The sequence below is a fragment of the Elephas maximus genome, chromosome 3 (genome assembly GCF_024166365.1).
Source record: "Elephas maximus indicus isolate mEleMax1 chromosome 3, mEleMax1 primary haplotype, whole genome shotgun sequence".
In the NCBI taxonomy this organism is placed as follows: domain Eukaryota; kingdom Metazoa; phylum Chordata; class Mammalia; order Proboscidea; family Elephantidae; genus Elephas; species Elephas maximus.
This window is the reverse complement of record NC_064821.1, coordinates 130700935-130710150: the sequence shown is the minus strand read 5'-3', so window position 1 is coordinate 130710150 and position 9216 is coordinate 130700935. Positions and strand designations below refer to the sequence as shown.

Below are 9216 nucleotides of genomic sequence, written 5' to 3'. Positions count from 1 at the left end.
GGGCATTAAAATCACAGGTATTTCCCATTGCTGTTTAGGATCTTGTTCATTCAAAGGTTTCAATCATTTTTCTAAAAATCAAGAAAAAATATTTTACAGATTCTTATTAAATTGGATTATATAACAGCTTAGGTTTCATCCAAGGTCAGTATGCTATCTATCTGAAATGGTGAACAACTCATCAATTACTCTTTAACTAGAATATTGAGATTACCAGTCAATTGACCAGACTTTAGAAGGTAGAAAACATGTTGTTCTGAACATGAAATGACTCGAGTAAATCTGAATAGAAACAAGTAATAGAATCTGCCTGAATAATTAGGGTCACTTTTCATTCTAAGAGCTAAAGATGGCTCTTTCAGAACTCTACCATGGCATGGCCAATCTCCCTAACTGGTTTTTGGTTTTTGTTGGGCCAATTTTCTATTGGGCCAGTTAAACACCAGACATCAAGATCTAGTTTAATAGTATATTGACCCCATTGATTCTTATTTCCTTCTAAATGTTTTGAGTGGTTTTATTACAACTTGTAGGATATTTTCTAAAATGCTATTAAAAAGTAGAAATGTTTTTCTTTCACTTACTCTTAAAGACAAAATCATTGCCCCCTAAGCATTTAAAAATTTTTAAGTGTTTAGGGGGCAATGAGTCTATGTTAGTGGGGGAGGAACAATTTGGAAATGGAGGGTGAGAATGGTTGCACAACTTGAAAAATGTAATCAATATCACTGAACTGAACATGTAGAAATTGTTGAATGGGTGTATGTTCTGCTGTGTATGTTGTCAACAGCAAGAAATAAAATAAATTATGAAAAAAACTAAAAAATATTTTTAAATGCATAATTTATTTTAATACACAAAACAGTTACAAGAAATTAATTTGATTTCTTTTATTGGCCAGAGGTACCAATACTATAAAAAAAAAGGGGGGGGGAAACAGTGTCATTGGTCGAATTGCTCTTTCTGTATATCCTTAGTAGTCTCTCATACAGATTAATATTGATGCAAATTCATTTCCTAATTCTGAAAATTATTAATTAAAACAGCTTGGCCTGGTTTTCAGATCGAAATTTATCTTCTCGGATCATTTTTTGGACCACTTTGCAATATCCGTCCTAAGCATTAGAAATCCTGGTTTATTCTGGCTTTGGTTCAGTCCTCCAAAATTTCCTCTCTGTTTACTTGGGTCTTTTGGAAGAGGTCCAGGTTTGTCTCCAACATCTGAAAGGAGATGAATGAAATTCAAATTGCATTTAATGTTCTTTTGACTCTCATGTTTGGCTCAAAGACAGATGTAATTTCTCTGGCAATTTTCATAAAGAAATATTATTGAATTAATTTATTTTAGCACTCACTAAAACAGGATTTATTCACAGCTATAACATTATTCCCATTCTTTTATTAAAGAACAAAGCCTTATTGAAGGATAGATTACTGTTTTCACAGGTACAACTATAAAAAAGATTTATAAAATTCCAAGCATTTTGGAGTGACCAAAAGTTAAACTATATATAGAGTCGAAGAACTTGAGGCCTGGAACAGAGGCTCATTCAAGGTCATGTGGCTAATTAGTGAACCTAGGACTGGAATCCAAGTCTCACCCTGGTTCTAATTTCTTCTCACTCCTGTGACTACAGGTAGGATTCCTCAGGTTATTCAACTGCTGATTTGATTGTCAAAGTTTTTTTTTATGGAATGTTGAAAAGTCAAGTATTTCCTTCTTCCTTTCTATTACTGTGCCCTGATAGTATCTTGATCTTTCTGTAAAGAGAAACAGGAATACATAAACACCAAAAATCATTATGTGCCATAAATATGGAGAAAAGTACAAACCGTAAATCTTGGGAAAATATGTAGCAAATAGACGATAGGGTGATAAACACTGTAAAAGTAGATGACAGGACCAGAGATTGATAGAAAATTCACCTGCTATTACATTTTCAATACATAACACTTAAATCCTCAAAGGTTTTTGTGCACACAAGCAAAAGAACCCTCGGCTTAAGGGCATCTATGAATTTTTAGTAGTCTGGGCAAATATTTCAATTCAAAAATACAGCATGTCAAGTGTTGTCCTACAAAGATGTAAAATACTTTAAATTTTTTGAGAGGAGCTTTTTCATACCAGACAAAATAAAGTTATTATAATGATTTGCTTATGTCCTATATCCTTTCTGATTATTAGCTTATAAAGGCATCCAAGCATTTCTAAAATACTGAGAAATAAATATGTACCCGACCTAATGCAATAACTGTGTTTCAGAAAATTCATGAATGAATCAATGTTTACAAACCATAATTTTATTTGAAAATGTATTTCAAGCTTTGTATTTAAAGGGACTCTTCAGTAGTTCCTTTCACAAAGAATAATTCAAAATAACCATCCTATTTTATCTGAAGAACTCCCAAACAGAGAAGCCACTAGATATTTGAGACAGGGCCTCAGAGATCTGATGGAGTAAGAACACCAAAAGGTTTGGTCCTCACTTGGAAGGTCTAGGCCAGCCCTGACCACACTTTATTGTCACTTATAAAGCAATAACAGGGTCCAGGCCCCATCTCAGACTAAGTCAAAACCTCTGGGCATCAGTATGGGTAATGCTATCAAGAGCCATTTCACTGGAGAGAGGCTTGAAAGAAGTGGGTTCAAGAGAAAATGTGAAGAGAATTATTGTTAAGGTTAGTTGCCTTCTAATCGATTCTTACTTATGGCGACCCCATGTGTGAAGAGTAGAAGTGCTCCATAGATTTTTCAAGGCTGTGACCTTTAGAAGCAAATCGCCAGGCCTTCCGAGACATCTTTGGGTGGGTTTGAACCACCAACCTTTCGGCTAGTAGTTGAGCACTTAACCATCTGTGCCATCCAGAAACTCCAGAAGGGAATTATTGTTGTTGGGTACCACTGAGTTGTTTTAGATTCACAGCGACCACATGTAACAGAATAGAACTGTCCCATAGGTTTTTCATGGCTGTAATCTTTATGGAAGCAGATTGCCAGGTTTTTTTCCCAATGAGCAGCTGGGTAGGTTTGAACTGCCAACTGCTTAACCATTGGCACCACCAGGGCTCCTTAGAGGAGAATTAGAGACAGCAAATACAAGCAACAATGTTGTTCTAAAGGGAATCCAAGAAAAAATATAATCACCATAAGAAGATTCACACACAATGAATTTGGTTTCGTCTTTGTTAGTTTTGTTTTTTAAAGATGAGAACTATCATAACATGTCTATGTGTTGATGCGGAATGGTCCATGGAAAAAGAGAAGTATATGTTATAGGAGAAAGGAGGGACAGTTGGTGGTGGGCGGCCCTTGAATAGGCAAGGGGGGATGAGATTTGGTGCCTGAGGGAGGCACGGGACTTAGGCTGGAGCAGGAAAGCTCGTTTCCAAAACAGGAGGAAACGCCGACTATGTGGAAACAGAAGAGGGGGAATTCTCATGGAAGAAGTATCCTGAAGTTCCCTCTGTTAGCTTTTATTTTCTCAGTGAAAAAATAAATAAGATCATTGAGAGTGAGGAATGTGGATGGGGTATTGCAGATCCGTAGAGAGAAAAAAAAAAAAGTAGATGTAAAATAATTACGCAACTAGGTGAATGAAATGCCTAGAAAAATGTCGCCACATTGGCCTGTTAGAAAATCAATACCATTCAATGATGAAATGAATTATTCTCACCTGCTTTGATCTCCATGAGTCCATAAACCAAAAACCAAACATGATGCCATCGAGTCTATTCCAACTCATAGTGACCCTATAGGACAGAGCAGAACTGCCCCATAGGGTTTCCAAGGAGCAGGCGGTGGATTCAAACTGCCAACCTTTTGATTAGCAGCCATAGCTCTTAACCACTGTGCCACCAGGGCTTCACCCAATGAGTCCATACTAGGTCCTAATGACCATCAGTTCCTTCTATAGAGGTGTGAAACCACTCTCCACTAGTTCATGTAGTCTAGCAAGAGAGATAAAGCTTGCCAGTCTCTATTTTGCACAATCTTTTCTTTCCTTTATCAAAACTGATAATGATATTTGCTTATCTCCAGTTTGCCAGTTTCTCCTATTCTCTAGAATTCCTTAACAACAACAAAAATCACTGGAAATTGTTCAGCAATCTTGTATCTGAGGACCCTCAAGACCCCTTGGTATAATTTCATTGAATCAGTACATCTAACTCACTTAAAAATACTAGGAGTTCCATCTCTCCACTTTGCACCTTACCCAGCATGATGAGAAATCCCTTTAACTTCGCTGAGTTCTATTCTATTCTGTCTGACTGCTCTGTTAGTCTGGCAGAAGTTTTGGTAAATTCTGTACACCTATTTGTTTACTTCTTAAATCAAATTATTTTACAGTCTACATACATTTGTAAGGACCTCCAAAGATTATATCAATGCACTTTTATCAAATGACTGAAAGATCTGAGGTGACTTTTGAACTTCTGCAAAAGAAGAAGCATTTCAGAAGCTAAGAACTTGTGCTCAAGAGAAATAAAATAATATATTGCTCTTTTTTTCTAATCACAGTGTTGCATTACTAGTCCGGGCTTCTTCTTTTCTGTTCTGAATTTACTTTATTAAATTATTAGTCTCCTTATTTCCAGTCTCTTTACCTCTTTAATCTGTCTGGATCTTACTTCCAGGCCAACTTTCATACTGTATTATTTTGTTGAACTCCTGATGATGTGGAAAGCACATGGGTGTTTGATGCCTACAGACTTGTGTTCAAATCCAACTCTAGGATGTGTTACTTCATCTCTTTGGAGTATCGATTTCCTTATGAGTCAGAATCAACTGACAGCAACTAACAACAACATCAAAGCAGGGTTAGTAATACCTGCATCAAAGAGGACTGAGCGGACTAAACAAGGTAATAAAAGTAGGATGCCTCTCCCATTCTTAGAGTATTTTAAGTGCTGTTACTATGTTCACAGTAACCTTTTTTTTTTGTAATCTATCATTTTTCTTCCTGACCGCTTTTCATTTTCTACTCAGTTCAGGGTGTATTTTATTTGTTAATATCATGCTCTAATCTTTTTCTTTGTTATATTAGATGTTAAAATACCATTTACTCCCAGATACAGGTAGATATACACAGGTTTTTGTTGTTGTTGTTGTGGGTCGTTGAGCAAATTCCAACTCATAGCGACCCTATAGGACAGAGTAGAACTGCCCCTTAGGGTTTCCTAGGCTGTAATTTTTATGGCAGCAGATTGCCAAGTCTGTTCTCCCATGGAGCCACTCATGGGTTTGAACCAGTGACCTTTTGGTTAGCATCCCAGAGCTTAACCACTGAACCATCAGGACTCCTAATTATAGGTATAGACATATGAATGTGGTATGGATATGGATGATCATATGTGTATGTATATATATGTGTGTGTGTGTATATATATGCACATATATATACATATATATGGAAACCCTGGTTGCATAATGGTTAAGAGTTTGGCTACTAACCAAAAGGTCAGCAGTTCGAATCCACCAGGTGCTCCTTGGAAACCCTATGGGGCAGTTCTACTCTGTCCTATAGGGCCGCTGTGAGTTGGAATCGACTCGACGGTAAGGAATTTGGTTTTATATATATATATGATTTTATTTTGGGTGAAGCACCTCAGTTTAAGGAGTAAGGAAGCAAAGTCTGTTAAACCAGAGAGGCAAGGCCTCAAACTCTTACTCAGGAGCTTACTCACTATATATCATTCATAGAGTGACTTAACTTCTCTAAGCCTCAGTTTTTTTGCCTGTAAAATAAGTTCTTCATTGCAGGATTGTTGTATTTAAAAAGGACAATGTCTGTACAATCCTGGCACACAGGAGGTTTCCTAGTGAGTTATTGTTTTTATTATCATTATTTTCACAGTTTTTTTTCTGTAATGCCAGACACTTTTATTAGGGACAATAAGTATATGCCTGCTGAGCTGGCTATTGCTGTGATTTGATCTTGTTAATAGTAATGAGTAAATTGGCAGGGTCGATGTTTTCAAATTTAAAATGATGCCATCTTTTGACTAAGTCTTACAGCATCTGTGATATGGCTGCAAAAAAAAAAAAAAAAACTCCACATATATAAGATTTTTAAACTAACACATTGAATGAAATAGCTCTGTGATACGATATTGCTGAGGTTGTCCATTTGCAAGCACGTGCAGGGTTTTATGCTGTGGTGCTCCAATATATAAACCAGTAATAAAGGTAAGAGCACTTCTACAAATAAACCCCAGCCTCTAACATAGTTCTTAAGCTTCTGTTTTCTCTCCTTCCGTCCCCTCATTTCCTAGTTAGTATCTATCTCTGTCTCTTTCTCCCTCTCTCTCCTTCTCTCCGTATTTATCTCTATAATATATACTTACTATTGCTCTTTGAACATTCAAATTTAGCTTGAGAGACTTTACTATTGACTTTCCCGTGTTTTTTCCATTTTTCTAAATGCCATAGAAAGCAAAGTCTAATGACAGTTGAGCAATTTCTTGTCATTGTATCTTCTACTTTTCCTCTTCATCAAAAATATTTTTGCTAAAACAAACAAATAATAGAAATATATCTAGTTCATGTCACCAAAGCTGCTTGGGGAGGAATTTCAAGGCCAGGAAAGCAAAACACAAATTATTGGCTTGACAGTTTCAGAGACTAGAAAAATCAAAAGTTTCACTAGGTCTGGAAGAATTATCCCCAAATTGATTCCTAAAGTAAATCAACCTTGTGGCCTTTTTTGTGTTGGTAAGTTAATGGAAATAAGCTTATTTATTTATTTGAATGATAATCAAATAACATTTCAGTGAGTGAATAAAGACAACTAGAAAAGAAAAATCGAGTTTGACTTAAAGGAAGTAGTTAAATTTTGCAAAAGGTGGCTTTTTCCTCTTCAGAGGAATGTTTTTATTCTGCAATTGATGAAGGATTGTTTTCATAGCACTCATATTTCCCAATATGTTGAATCAATAAATATGCTTACCCTAGAGTTGTTGTCAGGTATTGGGAGTTCACAGTTGCCATGTCATTCTAGATTTGTTTTGTTATTTAAAAAAATGACTGTTGTTTTTGTTTGTTTGTTTTTTTAATGCAACTGAAAAAGCAATTTCATGTGACACAAAAATCCAGGCTTTGTACAAAGGGTATGTTCTAGACAGCACTGTTTTTAGTTCTCTGACCTTGGAAAAGATATTTTACCTCAGTGAGAATTTTTTCATTAATAACATGGTAATAATAATAATGCCCACCTTGCAGAATTATTGTAAGATTTAAAATATCTATTTTACGAAAAGCACCTGATAAATATTCTTACAAGAATGGACCATTAGTGTGGCACTTGGAAACCCCAGCAGCATAGCAGTTAAGAGCTACGACTGCTAACCGCAGTTTGAATCCACCAGGCATTCCTTGGAAACCCTATGGGGCAGTTCTACTCTCTCTTATAGGGTCGCTATAAGTCAGAATCAACTCGGCTGCAATGGGTTTGGTTTTGGGTTTTAGACTCCCCAGTAGTATTGTATTATTCGTCTGTGGGTTTTGTTGTTGGTGGTAGTTTTGTTTGTTTTTTGGCATGTGTGTGTGCAAGCATATTTTCAAAATATAGATATTTCTAAGAATTTTTGAAAGTTTTGAAGTCATTTTCAATAAGAGCTATGAAAAGGGACTCAGAAAAGATTTGCCTCTGAATAAAAAGGTACAATTTGGGTAAGCCAGTGAAAATTCTTTTAAAGCATTAATATGCATAGGAAGAAATGGCAATTCCAAAAATTATAATAACAGCAAACATTTTGCTTGCTATGTCTTAGTACTTTTTATGCATTATACTACTGATACTGATAACTCCATCAAGGGATTGCTGCTTTGAAACAAACCAACGGCAACAAAAAAAAAAAAATGAACTGTGCACAGATTTCTCCTTTTAACTCCAAAGCCTGAGCCCAGGGCAGAGCTCTTGAGCATTGTGCTGTCAATACCTATATGGCATGGGTAAAAATAATCCTGAAGGAATACTTCTGGTGAGCGCAAAAGGAAAAGAAGAGCTTAAGAGAAACCACTTAAGAGAAAGCTATTATTTGCTCGTATTTCCAGACTTTTTTCAATTTTCTCAAACAAATAATTGTAAGTCCATTCCTGCAAATGTCTCTTCTACCAAAATATTCTGCCAAGAATCATGCTAAGTTAGGGTTGAAAGTAATTAAATAAATAAGATATGAACTCAGCCCTGGGTGACCCCAAAATCTAAGAGGACATTAAAACCTAAAACCTAGTGCCATCTAGTCAATTAGGTACCAAAAATAAATATTTGATAATAAAAATTGGGGGAGGGCTATAAATTTTCAAATTCCTCCGTTTTAAAATAAAACCCATTCTCAAATTTTCAAATGCCCCACGACAAAGAGTTTCAATTCTATACGTTAAAATATGCTATTAAAGTGCCGTTAAGTTCAAAGGCTACCTCAAATTTTATAGTCTGTGAAACAAGAACAGATCCAATGATTTAATATGAAACAGCACACACAACATCAGAAAAATAAAATAAAATTTACTCTTTAACAGGTCAAAAAAAAAAAAAGTAGACAATTTAGCTCTATAGAATTAAAGGCCAAAGGGGGTTTGAAAGAAATAAGCTGTAGGCACTTTGTTCCATTAAAATGTAAGCTGAGAGAAGTAAAGCGGCATGCCTGCTAGGGAAGTGAATCTTTTGTATTTTGAACAACTCTAAACCAACAAGCCATGGATATTTAAGTGACACCAAGATAATATTTCAGCCTTTCTCGTTGAGCATGCAAATCAATAAATTGCGTATGTAAGTGGACTATTCAGTGTGCACAATTGAAGTCTATGCTTGCAACACCAAATTGACAAGCTTAATCATAATGCTTGTACCTCATTGAGAGTGGTTTACACATATGTATGAATTGCAACACTTTCATGCATATGTATGTCCACACCTATGGTTTCTATTTCTGATCCAGACAAATTACACCCTTGTATATTTTTCCTCGGAAACTCTACGGGGCAGTTCTACCCTGTCCTATAGGGTCGCTATGGGTATATTTTTGCTTTGGAGTTAATCTTATTTTCTATGTTATTAAATATGTCATATGAAACACTTAGGTTGTTAGGTTATGCATTTTTTGTGTGCCAATTTCTTTGGTTACATCTAAGTGCCCTGCATTCAATCTGAGAGCACTGTAGAGTGAGGAAGAAGATGGGTTTTCTTGCCTTTCGAGCATCCTGTCTACTTTTAA

The 9216-nt window shown here is 35.8% G+C and overlaps 1 long non-coding RNA gene across 2 annotated transcripts in view; it reads right to left on the bottom strand.

Moving 5' to 3' along the window:
• Positions 1–903: 903 nt before the first annotated feature.
• The window catches only part of LOC126071743 (uncharacterized), a 31689-nt gene continuing 23376 nt past the window's right edge, over positions 904–9216 (bottom strand). For both annotated transcript variants that reach the window (XR_007516375.1, XR_007516376.1), the window contains 2 exons: positions 1602–1761; positions 904–1221 (listed from right to left, as the gene is read on the bottom strand). This is a non-coding gene — a long non-coding RNA (uncharacterized LOC126071743). The remainder of the gene's footprint in view (positions 1222–1601; positions 1762–9216) is intronic.